Source organism: Brachyhypopomus gauderio, chromosome 10 (assembly GCF_052324685.1).
Source record: "Brachyhypopomus gauderio isolate BG-103 chromosome 10, BGAUD_0.2, whole genome shotgun sequence".
NCBI lineage: Eukaryota > Metazoa > Chordata > Actinopteri > Gymnotiformes > Hypopomidae > Brachyhypopomus > Brachyhypopomus gauderio.
The window spans coordinates 7,872,672-7,890,319 of NC_135220.1; the positions used below are offsets into that span (position 1 = coordinate 7,872,672).

Here is a 17,648-nt window from a genome sequence, read left to right on the forward strand (position 1 = left end):
GAGTCAAAAATTGATAGAAAGCCTCTAAAGACAGGGTGAATTCACTCTATAGCATTTCTTTCAATGTTTTAATTTAATGAAACTCTTCAAGGCACTTCATGCTTCACTCTAGCAAATCCCAATAGACACTCAAAATAACCTACAAATTCAAGCTTGTGTTGTAAAAAATTTAAGTCCCTTTCAAGAAAGTGAATGAAAATGGTGCTCGACAAGATGTTTAGAAGTAGACCTGGAAATTTCAAAACTTAAAAGCATGTTTGCCAAGCTGATATGTTCATATGCTTGTACAAAAGATCTGCCAATTCCCTTGAGCCATGAGGTTGATTTGCTGACAACAGATGGCGTGATGACAAGGGGTAATGTCGAGAGATGTGTTACATTGGCCTATCTTATCAAAGATCTCTTGCTGAATCTTCTCCAGGACCTCCAGACTTCTACATATTTGGCCAAAAGAGGTGACGCGGAACAACGTGTGTATTTTTCAAATGTCACTGGATGTCAAAGATTGGGTGAAAGGGAAACTGAAATCCAGAAAGATTGAAAATACAAAAGATCTGCTAAGTCCCCTGCTCAGTGGGTGAAAGGGAAACTGAAATTCATAATGATTGAAATGACAAAATATCTGCTAATTCCCTTCAGCTATGGTCGTGTTTGCACAAAGCAGTACAGAAACAAAATTGAGTTGAAGCATTGTACTGACTTTTCATTTTTCTGTCTCTCAGGTGTCTGACTAGAACAGACTGTACTGAGAACAGAGCCCTCTGATATATTCCAGAAGTATAGGTTGCGTTCATCGTGGGTACTGGACATCCGCAAGCTTTAGCAAGAGCCCCAGTGGCCTAATGGATAAGGCACTGGACTCCTAAGCCAGGGATTGTGGGTTTGAGTCCCATCTGGGGTTCTGGGAAAGCAGAGTGGCGCAGCGGAAGCGTGCTGGGCCCATAACCCAGAGGTCGATGGATCGAAACCATCCTCTGCTAAGTCAGCTTTAGTCCTAAAAAAGCATTCCTTTAGTCCAAAAATAGCACACCTTTCAATGTCAGAGGGGTGTGAGTCAAAAATTGATAGAAAGCCTCTAAAGACAGGGTGAATTCACTCTATAGCATTTCTTTCAATGTTTTAATTTAATGAAACTCTTCAAGGCACTTCATGCTTCACTCTAGCAAATCCCAATAGACACTCAAAATAACCTACAAATTCAAGCTTGTGTTGTAAAAAATTTAAGTCCCTTTCAAGAAAGTGAATGAAAATGGTGCTCGACAAGATGTTTAGAAGTAGACCTGGAAATTTCAAAACTTAAAAGCATGTTTGCCAAGCTGATATGTTCATATGCTTGTACAAAAGATCTGCCAATTCCCTTGAGCCATGAGGTTGATTTGCTGATAACAGATGGCGTGATGACAAGGGGTAATGTCGAGAGATGTGTTACATTGGCCTATCTTATCAAAGATCTCTTGCTGAATCTTCTCCAGGACCTCCAGACTTCTACATATTTGGCCAAAAGAGGTGACGCGGAACAACGTGTGGATTTTTCAAGTGTCACTGGATGTCAAAGATTGGGTGAAAGGGAAACTGAAATCCAGAAAGATTGAAAATACAAAAGATCTGCTAAGTCCCCTGCTCAGTGGGTGAAAGGGAAACTGAAATTCATAATGATTGAAATGACAAAAGATCTGCTAATTCCCTTCAGCTATGGTCGTGTTTGCACAAAGCAGTACAGAAACAAAATTGAGTTGAAGCATTGTACTGACTTTTCATTTTTCTGTCTCTCAGGTGTCTGACTAGAACAGACTGTACTGAGAACAGAGCCCTCTGATATATTCCAGAAGTATAGGTTGCGTTCATCGTGGGTACTGGACATCCGCAAGCTTTAGCAAGAGCCCCAGTGGCCTAATGGATAAGGCACTGGCCTCCTAAGCCAGGGATTGTGGGTTCGAGTCCCGTCTGGGGTGCTGGGAAAGCAGAGTGGCGCAGCGGAAGCGTGCTGGGCCCATAACCCAGAGGTCGATGGATCGAAACCATCCTCTGCTAAGTCAGCTTTAGTCCTAAAAAAGCATTCCTTTAGACCAAAAATAGCACACCTTTCAATGTCAGAGGGGTGTGAGTCAAAAATTGATAGAAAGCCTCTAAAGACAGGGTGAATTCACTCTATAGCATTTCTTTCAATGTTTTAATTTAATGAAACTCTTCAAGGCACTTCATGCTTCACTCTAGCAAATCCCAATAGACACTCAAAATAACCTACAAATTCAAGCTTGTGTTGTAAAAAATGTAAGTCCCTTTCAAGAAAGTGAATGAAAATGGTGCTCGACAAGATGTTTAGAAGTAGACCTGGAAATTTCAAAACTTAAAAGCATGTTTGCCAAGTTGATATGTTCATATGCTTGTACAAAAGATCTGCTAATTCCCTTGAGCCATGAGGTTGATTTGCTGACAACAGATGGCGTGATGACAAGGGGTAATGTCGAGAGATGTGTTACACTGGCCTATCTTATCAAAGATCTCTTGCTGAATCTTCTCCAGGACCTCCAGACTTCTACATATTTGGCCAAAAGAGGTGACGCGGAACAACGTGTGTATTTTTCAAATGTCACTGGATGTCAAAGATTGGGTGAAAGGGAAACTGAAATCCAGAAAGATTGAAAATACAAAAGATCTGCTAAGTCCCCTGCTCAGTGGGTGAAAGGGAAACTGAAATTCATAATGATTGAAATGACAAAAGATCTGCTAATTCCCTTCAGCTATGGTCGTGTTTGCTCAAAGCAGTACAGAAACAAAATTGAGTTGAAGCATTGTACTGACTTTTCATTTTTCTGTCTCTCAGGTGTCTGACTAGAATAGACTGTACTGAGAACAGAGCCCTCTGATATATTCCAGAAGTATAGGTTGCGTTCATTGTGGGTACTGGACATCCGCAAGCTTTAGCAAGAGCCCCAGTGGCCTAATGCATAAGGCACTGGCCTCCTAAGCCAGGGAATGTGGGTTCGAGTCCCATCTGGGATGCTGGGAAAGCAGAGTGGCGCAGCGAAAGCGTGCTGGGCCCATAACCCAGAGGTCGATGGATCGAAACCATCCTCTGCTAAGTCAGCTTTAGTCCTAAAAAAGCATTCCTTTAGTCCAAAAATAGCACACCTTTCAATGTCAGAGGGGTGTGAGTCAAAAATTGATAGAAAGCCTCTAAAGACAGGGTGAATTCACTCTATAGCATTTCTTTCAATGTTTTAATTTAATGAAACTCTTCAAGGCACTTCATGCTTCACTCTAGCAAATCCCAATAGACACTCAAAATAACCTACAAATTCAAGCTTGTGTTGTAAAAAATTTAAGTCCCTTTCAAGAAAGTGAATGAAAATGGTGCTCGACAAGATGTTTAGAAGTAGACCTGGAAATTTCAAAACTTAAAAGCATGTTTGCCAAGTTGATATGTTCATATGCTTGTACAAAAGATCTGCCAATTCCCTTGAGCCATGAGGTTGATTTGCTGACAACAGATGGCGTGATGACAAGGGGTAATGTCGAGAGATGTGTTACATTGGCCTATCTTATCAAAGATCTCTTGCTGAATCTTCTCCAGGACCTCCAGACTTCTACATATTTGGCCAAAAGAGGTGACGCGGAACAACGTGTGTATTTTTCAAATGTCACTGGATGTCAAAGATTGGGTGAAAGGGAAACTGAAATCCAGAAAGATTGAAAATACAAAAGATCTGCTAAGTCCCCTGCTCAGTGGGTGAAAGGGAAACTGAAATTCATAATGATTGAAATGACAAAATATCTGCTAATTCCCTTCAGCTATGGTCGTGTTTGCACAAAGCAGTACAGAAACAAAATTGAGTTGAAGCATTGTACTGACTTTTCATTTTTCTGTCTCTCAGGTGTCTGACTAGAACAGACTGTACTGAGAACAGAGCCCTCTGATATATTCCAGAAGTATAGGTTGCGTTCATCGTGGGTACTGGACATCCGCAAGCTTTAGCAAGAGCCCCAGTGGCCTAATGGATAAGGCACTGGACTCCTAAGCCAGGGATTGTGGGTTCGAGTCCCATCTGGGGTTCTGGGAAAGCAGAGTGGCGCAGCGGAAGCGTGCTGGGCCCATAACCCAGAGGTCGATGGATCGAAACCATCCTCTGCTAAGTCAGCTTTAGTCCTAAAAAAGCATTCCTTTAGTCCAAAAATAGCACACCTTTCAATGTCAGAGGGGTGTGAGTCAAAAATTGATAGAAAGCCTCTAAAGACAGGGTGAATTCACTCTATAGCATTTCTTTCAATGTTTTAATTTAATGAAACTCTTCAAGGCACTTCATGCTTCACTCTAGCAAATCCCAATAGACACTCAAAATAACCTACAAATTCAAGCTTGTGTTGTAAAAAATGTAAGTCCCTTTCAAGAAAGTGAATGAAAATGGTGCTCGACAAGATGTTTAGAAGTAGACCTGGAAATTTCAAAACTTAAAAGCATGTTTGCCAAGTTGATATGTTCATATGCTTGTACAAAAGATCTGCTAATTCCCTTGAGCCATGAGGTTGATTTGCTGACAACAGATGGCGTGATGACAAGGGGTAATGTCGAGAGATGTGTTACACTGGCCTATCTTATCAAAGATCTCTTGCTGAATCTTCTCCAGGACCTCCAGACTTCTACATATTTGGCCAAAAGAGGTGACGCGGAACAACGTGTGTATTTTTCAAATGTCACTGGATGTCAAAGATTGGGTGAAAGGGAAACTGAAATCCAGAAAGATTGAAAATACAAAAGATCTGCTAAGTCCTCTGCTCAGTGGGTGAAAGGGAAACTGAAATTCATAATGATTGAAATGACAAAAGATCTGCTAATTCCCTTCAGCTATGGTCGTGTTTGCACAAAGCAGTACAGAAACAAAATTGAGTTGAAGCATTGTACTGACTTTTCATTTTTCTGTCTCTCAGGTGTCTGACTAGAATAGACTGTACTGAGAACAGAGCCCTCTGATATATTCCAGAAGTATAGGTTGCGTTCATCGTGGGTACTGGACATCCGCAAGCTTTAGCAAGAGCCCCAGTGGCCTAATGCATAAGGCACTGGCCTCCTAAGCCAGGGAATGTGGGTTCGAGTCCCATCTGGGGTGCTGGGAAAGCAGAGTGGCGCAGCGGAAGCGTGCTGGGCCCATAACCCAGAGGTCGATGGATCGAAACCATCCTCTGCTAAGTCAGCTTTAGTCCTAAAAAAGCATTCCTTTAGTCCAAAAATAGCACACCTTTCAATGTCAGAGGGGTGTGAGTCAAAAATTGATAGAAAGCCTCTAAAGACAGGGTGAATTCACTCTATAGCATTTCTTTCAATGTTTTAATTTAATGAAACTCTTCAAGGCACTTCATGCTTCACTCTAGCAAATCCCAATAGACACTCAAAATAACCTACAAATTCAAGCTTGTGTTGTAAAAAATTTAAGTCCCTTTCAAGAAAGTGAATGAAAATGGTGCTCGACAAGATGTTTAGAAGTAGACCTGGAAATTTCAAAACTTAAAAGCATGTTTGCCAAGCTGATATGTTCATATGCTTGTACAAAAGATCTGCCAATTCCCTTGAGCCATGAGGTTGATTTGCTGACAACAGATGGCGTGATGACAAGGGGTAATGTCGAGAGATGTGTTACATTGGCCTATCTTATCAAAGATCTCTTGCTGAATCTTCTCCAGGACCTCCAGACTTCTACATATTTGGCCAAAAGAGGTGACGCGGAACAACGTGTGTATTTTTCAAATGTCACTGGATGTCAAAGATTGGGTGAAAGGGAAACTGAAATCCAGAAAGATTGAAAATACAAAAGATCTGCTAAGTCCCCTGCTCAGTGGGTGAAAGGGAAACTGAAATTCATAATGATTGAAATGACAAAAGATCTGCTAATTCCCTTCAGCTATGGTCGTGTTTGCACAAAGCAGTACAGAAACAAAATTGAGTTGAAGCATTGTACTGACTTTTCATTTTTCTGTCTCTCAGGTGTCTGACTAGAATAGACTGTACTGAGAACAGAGCCCTCTGATATATTCCAGAAGTATAGGTTGCGTTCATCGTGGGTACTGGACATCCGCAAGCTTTAGCAAGAGCCCCAGTGGCCTAATGCATAAGGCACTGGCCTCCTAAGCCAGGGAATGTGGGTTCGAGTCCCATCTGGGGTGCTGGGAAAGCAGAGTGGCGCAGCGGAAGCGTGCTGGGCCCATAACCCAGAGGTCGATGGATCGAAACCATCCTCTGCTAAGTCAGCTTTAGTCCTAAAAAAGCATTCCTTTAGTCCAAAAATAGCACACCTTTCAATGTCAGAGGGGTGTGAGTCAAAAATTGATAGAAAGCCTCTAAAGACAGGGTGAATTCACTCTATAGCATTTCTTTCAATGTTTTAAATTAATGAAACTCTTCAAGGCACTTCATGCTTCACTCTAGCAAATCCCAATAGACACTCAAAATAACCTACAAATTCAAGCTTGTGTTGTAAAAAATTTAAGTCCCTTTCAAGAAAGTGAATGAAAATGGTGCTCGACAAGATGTTTAGAAGTAGACCTGGAAATTTCAAAACTTAAAAGCATGTTTGCCAAGCTGATATGTTCATATGCTTGTACAAAAGATCTGCCAATTCCCTTGAGCCATGAGGTTGATTTGCTGATAACAGATGGCGTGATGACAAGGGGTAATGTCGAGAGATGTGTTACATTGGCCTATCTTATCAAAGATCTCTTGCTGAATCTTCTCCAGGACCTCCAGACTTCTACATATTTGGCCAAAAGAGGTGACGCGGAACAACGTGTGGATTTTTCAAATGTCACTGGATGTCAAAAATTGGGTGAAAGGGAAACTGAAATCCAGAAAGATTGAAAATACAAAAGATCTGCTAAGTCCCCTGCTCAGTGGGTGAAAGGGAAACTGAAATTCATAATGATTGAAATGACAAAAGATCTGCTAATTCCCTTCAGCTATGGTCGTGTTTGCACAAAGCAGTACAGTAACAAAATTGAGTTGAAGCATTGTACTGACTTTTCATTTTTCTGTCTCTCAGGTGTCTGACTAGAACAGACTGTACTGAGAACAGAGCCCTCTGATATATTCCAGAAGTATAGGTTGCGTTCATCGTGGGTACTGGACATCCGCAAGCTTTAGCAAGATCCCCAGTGGCCTAATGCATAAGGCACTGGCCTCCTAAGCCAGGGAATGTGGGTTCGAGTCCCATCTGGGGTGCTGGGAAAGCAGAGTGGCGCAGCGGAAGCGTGCTGGGCCCATAACCCAGAGGTTGATGGATCGAAACCATCCTCTGCTAAGTCAGCTTTAGTCCTAAAAAAGCATTCCTTTAGTCCAAAAATAGCACACCTTTCAATGTCAGAGGGGTGTGAGTCAAAAATTGATAGAAAGCCTCTAAAGACAGGGTGAATTCACTCTATAGCATTTCTTTCAATGTTTTAATTTAATGAAACTCTTCAAGGCACTTCATGCTTCACTCTAGCAAATCCCAATAGACACTCAAAATAACCTACAAATTCAAGCTTGTGTTGTAAAAAATTTAAGTCCCTTTCAAGAAAGTGAATGAAAATGGTGCTCGACAAGATGTTTAGAAGTAGACCTGGAAATTTCAAAACTTAAAAGCATGTTTGCCAAGCTGATATGTTCATATGCTTGTACAAAAGATCTGCCAATTCCCTTGAGCCATGAGGTTGATTTGCTGATAACAGATGGCGTGATGACAAGGGGTAATGTCGAGAGATGTGTTACATTGGCCTATCTTATCAAAGATCTCTTGCTGAATCTTCTCCAGGACCTCCAGACTTCTACATATTTGGCCAAAAGAGGTGACGCGGAACAACGTGTGGATTTTTCAAATGTCACTGGATGTCAAAGATTGGGTGAAAGGGAAACTGAAATCCAGAAAGATTGAAAATACAAAAGATCTGCTAAGTCCCCTGCTCAGTGGGTGAAAGGGAAACTGAAATTCATAATGATTGAAATGACAAAAGATCTGCTAATTCCCTTCAGCTATGGTCGTGTTTGCACAAAGCAGTACAGAAACAAAATTGAGTTGAAGCATTGTACTGACTTTTCATTTTTCTGTCTCTCAGGTGTCTGACTAGAACAGACTGTACTGAGAACAGAGCCCTCTGATATATTCCAGAAGTATAGGTTGCGTTCATCGTGGGTACTGGACATCCGCAAGCTTTAGCAAGAGCCCCAGTGGCCTAATGCATAAGGCACTGGCCTCCTAAGCCAGGGAATGTGGGTTCGAGTCCCATCTGGGGTGCTGGGAAAGCAGAGTGGCGCAGCGGAAGCGTGCTGGGCCCATAACCCAGAGGTCGATGGATCGAAACCATCCTCTGCTAAGTCAGCTTTAGTCCTAAAAAAGCATTCCTTTAGTCCAAAAATAGCACACCTTTCAATGTCAGAGGGGTGTGAGTCAAAAATTGATAGAAAGCCTCTAAAGACAGGGTGAATTCACTCTATAGCATTTCTTTCAATGTTTTAATTTAATGAAACTCTTCAAGGCACTTCATGCTTCACTCTAGCAAATCCCAATAGACACTCAAAATAACCTACAAATTCAAGCTTGTGTTGTAAAAAATGTAAGTCCCTTTCAAGAAAGTGAATGAAAATGGTGCTCGACAAGATGTTTAGAAGTAGACCTGGAAATTTCAAAACTTAAAAGCATGTTTGCCAAGTTGATATGTTCATATGCTTGTACAAAAGATCTGCTAATTCCCTTGAGCCATGAGGTTGATTTGCTGACAACAGATGGCGTGATGACAAGGGGTAATGTCGAGAGATGTGTTACACTGGCCTATCTTATCAAAGATCTCTTGCTGAATCTTCTCCAGGACCTCCAGACTTCTACATATTTGGCCAAAAGAGGTGACGCGGAACAACGTGTGTATTTTTCAAATGTCACTGGATGTCAAAGATTGGGTGAAAGGGAAACTGAAATCCAGAAAGATTGAAAATACAAAAGATCTGCTAAGTCCTCTGCTCAGTGGGTGAAAGGGAAACTGAAATTCATAATGATTGAAATGACAAAAGATCTGCTAATTCCCTTCAGCTATGGTCGTGTTTGCACAAAGCAGTACAGAAACAAAATTGAGTTGAAGCATTGTACTGACTTTTCATTTTTCTGTCTCTCAGGTGTCTGACTAGAATAGACTGTACTGAGAACAGAGCCCTCTGATATATTCCAGAAGTATAGGTTGCGTTCATCGTGGGTACTGGACATCCGCAAGCTTTAGCAAGAGCCCCAGTGGCCTAATGCATAAGGCACTGGCCTCCTAAGCCAGGGAATGTGGGTTCGAGTCCCATCTGGGGTGCAGGGAAAGCAGAGTGGCGCAGCGGAAGCGTGCTGGGCCCATAACCCAGAGGTCGATGGATCGAAACCATCCTCTGCTAAGTCAGCTTTAGTCCTAAAAAAGCATTCCTTTAGTCCAAAAATAGCACACCTTTCAATGTCAGAGGGGTGTGAGTCAAAAATTGATAGAAAGCCTCTAAAGACAGGGTGAATTCACTCTATAGCATTTCTTTCAATGTTTTAATTTAATGAAACTCTTCAAGGCACTTCATGCTTCACTCTAGCAAATCCCAATAGACACTCAAAATAACCTACAAATTCAAGCTTGTGTTGTAAAAAATTTAAGTCCCTTTCAAGAAAGTGAATGAAAATGGTGCTCGACAAGATGTTTAGAAGTAGACCTGGAAATTTCAAAACTTAAAAGCATGTTTGCCAAGCTGATATGTTCATATGCTTGTACAAAAGATCTGCCAATTCCCTTGAGCCATGAGGTTGATTTGCTGACAACAGATGGCGTGATGACAAGGGGTAATGTCGAGAGATGTGTTACATTGGCCTATCTTATCAAAGATCTCTTGCTGAATCTTCTCCAGGACCTCCAGACTTCTACATATTTGGCCAAAAGAGGTGACGCGGAACAACGTGTGTATTTTTCAAATGTCACTGGATGTCAAAGATTGGGTGAAAGGGAAACTGAAATCCAGAAAGATTGAAAATACAAAAGATCTGCTAAGTCCCCTGCTCAGTGGGTGAAAGGGAAACTGAAATTCATAATGATTGAAATGACAAAATATCTGCTAATTCCCTTCAGCTATGGTCGTGTTTGCACAAAGCAGTACAGAAACAAAATTGAGTTGAAGCATTGTACTGACTTTTCATTTTTCTGTCTCTCAGGTGTCTGACTAGAACAGACTGTACTGAGAACAGAGCCCTCTGATATATTCCAGAAGTATAGGTTGCGTTCATCGTGGGTACTGGACATCCGCAAGCTTTAGCAAGAGCCCCAGTGGCCTAATGGATAAGGCACTGGACTCCTAAGCCAGGGATTGTGGGTTCGAGTCCCATCTGGGGTTCTGGGAAAGCAGAGTGGCGCAGCGGAAGCGTGCTGGGCCCATAACCCAGAGGTCGATGGATCGAAACCATCCTCTGCTAAGTCAGCTTTAGTCCTAAAAAAGCATTCCTTTAGTCCAAAAATAGCACACCTTTCAATGTCAGAGGGGTGTGAGTCAAAAATTGATAGAAAGCCTCTAAAGACAGGGTGAATTCACTCTATAGCATTTCTTTCAATGTTTTAATTTAATGAAACTCTTCAAGGCACTTCATGCTTCACTCTAGCAAATCCCAATAGACACTCAAAATAACCTACAAATTCAAGCTTGTGTTGTAAAAAATTTAAGTCCCTTTCAAGAAAGTGAATGAAAATGGTGCTCGACAAGATGTTTAGAAGTAGACCTGGAAATTTCAAAACTTAAAAGCATGTTTGCCAAGTTGATATGTTCATATGCTTGTACAAAAGATCTGCTAATTCCCTTGAGCCATGAGGTTGATTTGCTGACAACAGATGGCGTGATGACAAGGGGTAATGTCGAGAGATGTGTTACATTGGCCTATCTTATCAAAGATCTCTTGCTGAATCTTCTCCAGGACCTCCAGACTTCTACATATTTGGCCAAAAGAGGTGACGCGGAACAACGTGTGGATTTTTCAAATGTCACTGGATGTCAAAGATTGGGTGAAAGGGAAACTGAAATCCAGAAAGATTGAAAATACAAAAGATCTGCTAAGTCCCCTGCTCAGTGGGTGAAAGGGAAACTGAAATTCATAATGATTGAAATGACAAAATATCTGCTAATTCCCTTCAGCTATGGTCGTGTTTGCACAAAGCAGTACAGAAACAAAATTGAGTTGAAGCATTGTACTGACTTTTCATTTTTCTGTCTCTCAGGTGTCTGACTAGAACAGACTGTACTGAGAACAGAGCCCTCTGATATATTCCAAAAGTATAGGTTGCGTTCATCGTGGGTACTGGACATCCGCAAGCTTTAGCAAGAGCCCCAGTGGCCTAATGCATAAGGCACTGGCCTCCTAAGCCAGGGAATGTGAGTTCGAGTCCCATCTGGGGTGCTGGGAAAGCAGAGTGGCGCAGCGGAAGCGTGCTGGGCCCATAACCCAGAGGTCGATGGATCGAAACCATCCTCTGCTAAGTCAGCTTTAGTCCTAAAAAAGCATTCCTTTAGTCCAAAAATAGCACACCTTTCAATGTCAGAGGGGTGTGAGTCAAAAATTGATAGAAAGCCTCTAAAGACAGGGTGAATTCACTCTATAGCATTTCTTTCAATGTTTTAATTTAATGAAACTCTTCAAGGCACTTCATGCTTCACTCTAGCAAATCCCAATAGACACTCAAAATAACCTACAAATTCAAGCTTGTGTTGTAAAAAATGTAAGTCCCTTTCAAGAAAGTGAATGAAAATGGTGCTCGACAAGATGTTTAGAAGTAGACCTGGAAATTTCAAAACTTAAAAGCATGTTTGCCAAGTTGATATGTTCATATGCTTGTACAAAAGATCTGCTAATTCCCTTGAGCCATGAGGTTGATTTGCTGACAACAGATGGCGTGATGACAAGGGGTAATGTCGAGAGATGTGTTACACTGGCCTATCTTATCAAAGATCTCTTGCTGAATCTTCTCCAGGACCTCCAGACTTCTACATATTTGGCCAAAAGAGGTGACGCGGAACAACGTGTGTATTTTTCAAATGTCACTGGATGTCAAAGATTGGGTGAAAGGGAAACTGAAATCCAGAAAGATTGAAAATACAAAAGATCTGCTAAGTCCTCTGCTCAGTGGGTGAAAGGGAAACTGAAATTCATAATGATTGAAATGACAAAAGATCTGCTAATTCCCTTCAGCTATGGTCGTGTTTGCACAAAGCAGTACAGAAACAAAATTGAGTTGAAGCATTGTACTGACTTTTCATTTTTCTGTCTCTCAGGTGTCTGACTAGAATAGACTGTACTGAGAACAGAGCCCTCTGATATATTCCAGAAGTATAGGTTGCGTTCATCGTGGGTACTGGACATCCGCAAGCTTTAGCAAGAGCCCCAGTGGCCTAATGCATAAGGCACTGGCCTCCTAAGCCAGGGAATGTGGGTTCGAGTCCCATCTGGGGTGCTGGGAAAGCAGAGTGGCGCAGCGGAAGCGTGCTGGGCCCATAACCCAGAGGTCGATGGATCGAAACCATCCTCTGCTAAGTCAGCTTTAGTCCTAAAAAAGCATTCCTTTAGTCCAAAAATAGCACACCTTTCAATGTCAGAGGGGTGTGAGTCAAAAATTGATAGAAAGCCTCTAAAGACAGGGTGAATTCACTCTATAGCATTTCTTTCAATGTTTTAATTTAATGAAACTCTTCAAGGCACTTCATGCTTCACTCTAGCAAATCCCAATAGACACTCAAAATAACCTACAAATTCAAGCTTGTGTTGTAAAAAATTTAAGTCCCTTTCAAGAAAGTGAATGAAAATGGTGCTCGACAAGATGTTTAGAAGTAGACCTGGAAATTTCAAAACTTAAAAGCATGTTTGCCAAGCTGATATGTTCATATGCTTGTACAAAAGATCTGCCAATTCCCTTGAGCCATGAGGTTGATTTGCTGACAACAGATGGCGTGATGACAAGGGGTAATGTCGAGAGATGTGTTACATTGGCCTATCTTATCAAAGATCTCTTGCTGAATCTTCTCCAGGACCTCCAGACTTCTACATATTTGGCCAAAAGAGGTGACGCGGAACAACGTGTGTATTTTTCAAATGTCACTGGATGTCAAAGATTGGGTGAAAGGGAAACTGAAATCCAGAAAGATTGAAAATACAAAAGATCTGCTAAGTCCCCTGCTCAGTGGGTGAAAGGGAAACTGAAATTCATAATGATTGAAATGACAAAATATCTGCTAATTCCCTTCAGCTATGGTCGTGTTTGCACAAAGCAGTACAGAAACAAAATTGAGTTGAAGCATTGTACTGACTTTTCATTTTTCTGTCTCTCAGGTGTCTGACTAGAACAGACTGTACTGAGAACAGAGCCCTCTGATATATTCCAGAAGTATAGGTTGCGTTCATCGTGGGTACTGGACATCCGCAAGCTTTAGCAAGAGCCCCAGTGGCCTAATGGATAAGGCACTGGACTCCTAAGCCAGGGATTGTGGGTTTGAGTCCCATCTGGGGTTCTGGGAAAGCAGAGTGGCGCAGCGGAAGCGTGCTGGGCCCATAACCCAGAGGTCGATGGATCGAAACCATCCTCTGCTAAGTCAGCTTTAGTCCTAAAAAAGCATTCCTTTAGTCCAAAAATAGCACACCTTTCAATGTCAGAGGGGTGTGAGTCAAAAATTGATAGAAAGCCTCTAAAGACAGGGTGAATTCACTCTATAGCATTTCTTTCAATGTTTTAATTTAATGAAACTCTTCAAGGCACTTCATGCTTCACTCTAGCAAATCCCAATAGACACTCAAAATAACCTACAAATTCAAGCTTGTGTTGTAAAAAATTTAAGTCCCTTTCAAGAAAGTGAATGAAAATGGTGCTCGACAAGATGTTTAGAAGTAGACCTGGAAATTTCAAAACTTAAAAGCATGTTTGCCAAGCTGATATGTTCATATGCTTGTACAAAAGATCTGCCAATTCCCTTGAGCCATGAGGTTGATTTGCTGATAACAGATGGCGTGATGACAAGGGGTAATGTCGAGAGATGTGTTACATTGGCCTATCTTATCAAAGATCTCTTGCTGAATCTTCTCCAGGACCTCCAGACTTCTACATATTTGGCCAAAAGAGGTGACGCGGAACAACGTGTGGATTTTTCAAGTGTCACTGGATGTCAAAGATTGGGTGAAAGGGAAACTGAAATCCAGAAAGATTGAAAATACAAAAGATCTGCTAAGTCCCCTGCTCAGTGGGTGAAAGGGAAACTGAAATTCATAATGATTGAAATGACAAAAGATCTGCTAATTCCCTTCAGCTATGGTCGTGTTTGCACAAAGCAGTACAGAAACAAAATTGAGTTGAAGCATTGTACTGACTTTTCATTTTTCTGTCTCTCAGGTGTCTGACTAGAACAGACTGTACTGAGAACAGAGCCCTCTGATATATTCCAGAAGTATAGGTTGCGTTCATCGTGGGTACTGGACATCCGCAAGCTTTAGCAAGAGCCCCAGTGGCCTAATGGATAAGGCACTGGCCTCCTAAGCCAGGGATTGTGGGTTCGAGTCCCGTCTGGGGTGCTGGGAAAGCAGAGTGGCGCAGCGGAAGCGTGCTGGGCCCATAACCCAGAGGTCGATGGATCGAAACCATCCTCTGCTAAGTCAGCTTTAGTCCTAAAAAAGCATTCCTTTAGTCCAAAAATAGCACACCTTTCAATGTCAGAGGGGTGTGAGTCAAAAATTGATAGAAAGCCTCTAAAGACAGGGTGAATTCACTCTATAGCATTTCTTTCAATGTTTTAATTTAATGAAACTCTTCAAGGCACTTCATGCTTCACTCTAGCAAATCCCAATAGACACTCAAAATAACCTACAAATTCAAGCTTGTGTTGTAAAAAATGTAAGTCCCTTTCAAGAAAGTGAATGAAAATGGTGCTCGACAAGATGTTTAGAAGTAGACCTGGAAATTTCAAAACTTAAAAGCATGTTTGCCAAGTTGATATGTTCATATGCTTGTACAAAAGATCTGCTAATTCCCTTGAGCCATGAGGTTGATTTGCTGACAACAGATGGCGTGATGACAAGGGGTAATGTCGAGAGATGTGTTACACTGGCCTATCTTATCAAAGATCTCTTGCTGAATCTTCTCCAGGACCTCCAGACTTCTACATATTTGGCCAAAAGAGGTGACGCGGAACAACGTGTGTATTTTTCAAATGTCACTGGATGTCAAAGATTGGGTGAAAGGGAAACTGAAATCCAGAAAGATTGAAAATACAAAAGATCTGCTAAGTCCCCTGCTCAGTGGGTGAAAGGGAAACTGAAATTCATAATGATTGAAATGACAAAAGATCTGCTAATTCCCTTCAGCTATGGTCGTGTTTGCTCAAAGCAGTACAGAAACAAAATTGAGTTGAAGCATTGTACTGACTTTTCATTTTTCTGTCTCTCAGGTGTCTGACTAGAATAGACTGTACTGAGAACAGAGCCCTCTGATATATTCCAGAAGTATAGGTTGCGTTCATTGTGGGTACTGGACATCCGCAAGCTTTAGCAAGAGCCCCAGTGGCCTAATGCATAAGGCACTGGCCTCCTAAGCCAGGGAATGTGGGTTCGAGTCCCATCTGGGATGCTGGGAAAGCAGAGTGGCGCAGCGAAAGCGTGCTGGGCCCATAACCCAGAGGTCGATGGATCGAAACCATCCTCTGCTAAGTCAGCTTTAGTCCTAAAAAAGCATTCCTTTAGTCCAAAAATAGCACACCTTTCAATGTCAGAGGGGTGTGAGTCAAAAATTGATAGAAAGCCTCTAAAGACAGGGTGAATTCACTCTATAGCATTTCTTTCAATGTTTTAATTTAATGAAACTCTTCAAGGCACTTCATGCTTCACTCTAGCAAATCCCAATAGACACTCAAAATAACCTACAAATTCAAGCTTGTGTTGTAAAAAATTTAAGTCCCTTTCAAGAAAGTGAATGAAAATGGTGCTCGACAAGATGTTTAGAAGTAGACCTGGAAATTTCAAAACTTAAAAGCATGTTTGCCAAGTTGATATGTTCATATGCTTGTACAAAAGATCTGCCAATTCCCTTGAGCCATGAGGTTGATTTGCTGACAACAGATGGCGTGATGACAAGGGGTAATGTCGAGAGATGTGTTACATTGGCCTATCTTATCAAAGATCTCTTGCTGAATCTTCTCCAGGACCTCCAGACTTCTACATATTTGGCCAAAAGAGGTGACGCGGAACAACGTGTGTATTTTTCAAATGTCACTGGATGTCAAAGATTGGGTGAAAGGGAAACTGAAATCCAGAAAGATTGAAAATACAAAAGATCTGCTAAGTCCCCTGCTCAGTGGGTGAAAGGGAAACTGAAATTCATAATGATTGAAATGACAAAATATCTGCTAATTCCCTTCAGCTATGGTCGTGTTTGCACAAAGCAGTACAGAAACAAAATTGAGTTGAAGCATTGTACTGACTTTTCATTTTTCTGTCTCTCAGGTGTCTGACTAGAACAGACTGTACTGAGAACAGAGCCCTCTGATATATTCCAGAAGTATAGGTTGCGTTCATCGTGGGTACTGGACATCCGCAAGCTTTAGCAAGAGCCCCAGTGGCCTAATGGATAAGGCACTGGACTCCTAAGCCAGGGATTGTGGGTTCGAGTCCCATCTGGGGTTCTGGGAAAGCAGAGTGGCGCAGCGGAAGCGTGCTGGGCCCATAACCCAGAGGTCGATGGATCGAAACCATCCTCTGCTAAGTCAGCTTTAGTCCTAAAAAAGCATTCCTTTAGTCCAAAAATAGCACACCTTTCAATGTCAGAGGGGTGTGAGTCAAAAATTGATAGAAAGCCTCTAAAGACAGGGTGAATTCACTCTATAGCATTTCTTTCAATGTTTTAATTTAATGAAACTCTTCAAGGCACTTCATGCTTCACTCTAGCAAATCCCAATAGACACTCAAAATAACCTACAAATTCAAGCTTGTGTTGTAAAAAATGTAAGTCCCTTTCAAGAAAGTGAATGAAAATGGTGCTCGACAAGATGTTTAGAAGTAGACCTGGAAATTTCAAAACTTAAAAGCATGTTTGCCAAGTTGATATGTTCATATGCTTGTACAAAAGATCTGCTAATTCCCTTGAGCCATGAGGTTGATTTGCTGACAACAGATGGCGTGATGACAAGGGGTAATGTCGAGAGATGTGTTACACTGGCCTATCTTATCAAAGATCTCTTGCTGAATCTTCTCCAGGACCTCCAGACTTCTACATATTTGGCCAAAAGAGGTGACGCGGAACAACGTGTGTATTTTTCAAATGTCACTGGATGTCAAAGATTGGGTGAAAGGGAAACTGAAATCCAGAAAGATTGAAAATACAAAAGATCTGCTAAGTCCTCTGCTCAGTGGGTGAAAGGGAAACTGAAATTCATAATGATTGAAATGACAAAAGATCTGCTAATTCCCTTCAGCTATGGTCGTGTTTGCACAAAGCAGTACAGAAACAAAATTGAGTTGAAGCATTGTACTGACTTTTCATTTTTCTGTCTCTCAGGTGTCTGACTAGAATAGACTGTACTGAGAACAGAGCCCTCTGATATATTCCAGAAGTATAGGTTGCGTTCATCGTGGGTACTGGACATCCGCAAGCTTTAGCAAGAGCCC

The 17,648-nt window shown here is 41.6% G+C and overlaps 2 non-coding genes across 2 annotated transcripts; both read left to right on the forward strand.

The window, feature by feature from the left end:
• The first annotated feature begins 1,879 nt into the window (after nucleotides 1-1,879).
• trnar-ccu (transfer RNA arginine (anticodon CCU)) lies at nucleotides 1,880-1,952 on the forward strand. Its single transcript has one exon. It is a non-coding gene; the product is annotated as a tRNA-Arg (tRNA).
• Nucleotides 1,953-14,491: 12,539 nt separating this feature from the next.
• On the forward strand, nucleotides 14,492-14,564 carry trnar-ccu (transfer RNA arginine (anticodon CCU)). Its single transcript has one exon. It is a non-coding gene; the product is annotated as a tRNA-Arg (tRNA).
• The last annotated feature ends 3,084 nt before the right edge of the window (nucleotides 14,565-17,648 follow it).